Genomic DNA, 4187 nt, shown 5'->3' with positions numbered 1-4187 from the left:
ATCGACCTAAAAGGAGAGTATGTTGAAAAATAAAACCGACTTTGGCCAAAAAAACGTCTCCGTGTCTCATTTTTCAGGGACTTATCAGACTGCCTAGTATGTTTATTTTTAAGTCCAAAGTTTTCGGCCAAAAATATTGTGAAGTTTGGAAGTAACGCTTGGGTGAATTGTAACACACATAACCTCGAAATATACACGCACTTTGTTAGCAATATCAAAAAAATTTTGATAAAAAACCACAAAAAAAAGTGTGCAGGGACGTCCGTTAACATGTTCGCTATCATTTTCCAGATTTTGAAGGCAAAATATTTCTTATCCTAGGAAAAAAGCCGGGAGAATCTAATACTGAAAAAAATCGATACTATTTCCTAAGCGCTATGCAAATGAATCACATTTTGCTAAATTAAAACTGTTTTGAATTAACCTACAAAAAGTGTATGCGGACGTCCGTTAGCATGTTGGCTATCATTTCCCAAATTTTTAAGACAAAATATTTATTCTAGAAAAAAAGCCGGGGTAACCTAAAACTGGTAAAATCGACAATTTTCTAAGTATCACATTCCCTTAACTTATTCAACAAGAATTAAATTAAAGTATTAGAAAAGTTTGTTTTCGTTGTTAAAGCTGGTGTTTTCATTTAGGTCACACACATTCTAAATTGATCATAATTTTGACTCAAATGCCGTTGTGTTAGTTTAGCCATGAAGCTAATAATTCTCTATATACGATAAGAGTATAAATGTTATAGCGTGATGTGTTAGCTTCATAAACAGGTCATTGAATTGTCCAAAATTCTATTGATATTTTTATTGCGATTCATCTTTTAGTTAATACTTTACTGATTACAACAATAATTTAGTGTAGGTATAAATAGCATTTAAATATAAAGGATTAGTTATAACCATTTCTTTGTATCAAAGAAATTTTTTACGTATAGGACGTAATCAACAGGAACATTTCTTTGAATCAAGTAAAGTTTCTTTGCTTCAAGAATTATTTTCTCAGAGTATAGGAATGGGATTCGTGACAGTTTTCAATTTTTAAAAACTCGAAAGCGATTGTGTCACATTTTCAACTTCATTCAACAAATAAGTAGGCCATGGATTATTCTAGCGTGAATATAGTGAGGAAAAATAAATTGAATGTGGAAAAAATTCTTATTTATCTGTTTTAAAACAGTGACGTGTAAATTCGCAATTCTACCATGTTATTGTTTTAATAAAATTTAAGATATCACATAAAAATAGCGTTCTCCAAATACATTGCAAAATCTACAAAGTTTTTGAAATGAAAAGAAATGAAAGTAATGAAATTTATTTTAGGCACAAAAATATGTATGGCATGTTAAATGCTCTAATATTTTTCTAAAAAATGTAATGGAAATCGTAATACATTATAATTGTACCTACTTCAAACTACCCGGTAAGAAGCGTCCTCTCTATCGACTCAGTAAAATTTAACGAAAGCATTTATTTAACCTATTTTTCATTATTAAATCTTTTTATAACTTATAAATTCGAGAAATATTAAAAGTTATATTTATTTATATTTTAATCATTTATTCAAACGTCTTAAAAGATGCACTAAAGAAATCTATTCAAATTTGTGAATTTAAATAATTTTAACTCTAGAGAGGCAGAGTTGGATTACTTAGAATTAAAATTTCAGAACTTCTATTTCGCATGAAGGAATTAAAACAACTTATTACACATATTTTGTGAACTAATTAGAAGGAATGAAATAAAACCAAAATATAGCCACTTCTGAGGAATAAAATATATCTCTGTGAGGTGTGTTACCGGTACAATTAGAAGGAATTGAATATATTGAAAACACGTTCTCTTTGGGAGAATAGAAAACCGTGTGGCGGTCGCTATGGAAATAGAAGTGAATAAGTCTCGGAGGTATCTTATTCTTATGGTGATATTTTAGACGGATGGCAAAATCGCGCATTTAAAATAATAGAATAATCTTCACTTTTGCGCTGAAATCTGAAAAAAATTAATTTTTCTCTATTCTACGCTTATTACCGGGTATGCTTATGTTTTTTCGGCATCAAAATAAAGAGCTAAAGTGAGAAGACAACAAATATTTATGATTTCTCACTCAAAATCATCTCGTTTACGCGCATTTTCATTAACTCCTGCACAAAATATGGTTTGAATTGAGAATTTAAAAAATGTATAACCGTATAATTTAAAAATTATTAGGCCTGAATAGTTTTAGAATTTTCATAGATCGTTTTTTGTTAGGAGTATCTTTTGGCAGAAATTTTAGACAGAAATATAAAAAATTAAGAAATTTTCAAATAGCTTAGAACTTTTTTTTTATTTATTTATAATGTATGAGGGGCCATCCATATCCCTAGACTGATAAACCGGGATTCCACGACACACCAGTCAAAGTTTAAAGTGCGCTCCTGACTCAGGAGAGGTGCAGGTTGGACTAGGGCCCTAACCATAATTCACTTTAACTATTTGGTAATCGACCTCGGTCAAATAGCGAACGCGTTAATGTTCGGTGTGAGTTCTGTGCAGCAGTGAATATAGTGTGAGGTTGTGCTACACCCCGGTTTACCATTCACGTTCTAGAATTGAGTGGGTAAGTGAATTTCAGTTTTTTTGTTAAATCAGTGGAAATAGATGTTTTAAGCATGAATTTAAAAGTTCTAAGTGTGAAAATTTTTTAAAATATAAAATAGCAAAAAATGAGGTATAGTAAATTTCAGTTGGATAGTATAACGATTTCATTTGGAAGTTTTAAGCACAGCAAGAAAGACCCTTCGAAGGCCCTTGCGTTTCTGGTTCGAAATGCCTGATCCCGGAGGAATAAACTCAATGATCTTGCATAATTTCTGCAGTTCAAATGAAAATTTGGTTCGACAAGAATTTTAAAAACTGCTTACCAATAAAAGGACTTCTGAACCACACTCACGAGTTCGACTCGTTATTCGGAGCATTCGGCGGGATTTGCGTATATCAATCGATGCCATCCACAAAGAACAGGCACCTCCGCTAATAAGTGATCAAACAGACAAAAAACAGGCGCGATGTGTTCTGTGTCCTCGAGTAGCGGACAGAAAAACAAAAACTTTTTATGAACGGTGTCATCATGGAGTTTGTGAGGAGCATAGGACCATCCTGTGCTCTAATTGCTCCTCTGTAGATTAAACCTACATGCTTTTATCATTATTTCTTTATTGTTAAATATTAATGACAATTTTATATTATTTATAATAATTCTGAATTTTTTAATAATCAATTTTACTAGTACTTTTAAGATGTTTACCCCTAGTCAGATTTCTCAAATTCCCTCTACTTCGGATGTTCAAATAATTAGGTTTTTTTAAAAATTAGAAAAAGTGGCTTATATGGCCTCAAAGCGCGATTTTTTTTCCTTTAAAATTAAGAGAATATTGCTATTACTATTGCTTTCTACACTGAAAACGAAGAAAATGCGCTATATTAAAGTTGTTTCACTGCACATAGAAAGCATTGTGCCACGGTAGAAATTAGGAGTGTAGCGGAACCCCGGTTAACCATCAGAAGATGAGCCAGTTCAGCTTACCAGTCTAGGGATATACCCCTCTCCCCTCGTGAACAGCCGTGGAATTTGGACAAACCCCCCCCCCCCCCCCCCCCCCCCCCGCCTACATTTTGGCCATGTGAACATGTTTCATGAAAATATAGATATTATTAGTCTTCAAAATGTCTGGGTGCTCGTGAAAATTCCATGGACGTCATTTTAATCCTCACTAAAATACCAGATTCTTTTGTTTTCATAGTCAACAGTTCGAAATTCGTTGACTGGCTAACAGCTGTTGGTGCATTTTGCAACAATTTATCATTAAACCGTCGAAAGTTCGAGTGAAAAAACGTCATTTTAGTACTCTTTATACCCACACGGAATGATTGTTTGGATTCTAAAAACTAACGAGAAGTTTGGATGCCAGCTCCTTAGTAGCCAAATTTGACTGGCAGGCTGTCAAAAATGTCAAAAATTCGAGTGAAAAAACGTCATTCAGGGGCGCTCAAAGCAATGGGAAGTAGACGGCCGCGTACTATTATGATTATATTTCAGTGTTTCCAGATGGGCGGAACGGTTTATCCCCAACTCGAACCTTATTTATCCCTAGATGTCGACTGAGATCCCTAAATCTGCGAACCAAACAAAAAAAAAGGGAAACT

Source organism: Belonocnema kinseyi, chromosome 5 (assembly GCF_010883055.1).
Source record: "Belonocnema kinseyi isolate 2016_QV_RU_SX_M_011 chromosome 5, B_treatae_v1, whole genome shotgun sequence".
NCBI classification, from domain to species: domain Eukaryota; kingdom Metazoa; phylum Arthropoda; class Insecta; order Hymenoptera; family Cynipidae; genus Belonocnema; species Belonocnema kinseyi.
This window is presented reverse-complemented; position numbering follows the sequence as displayed.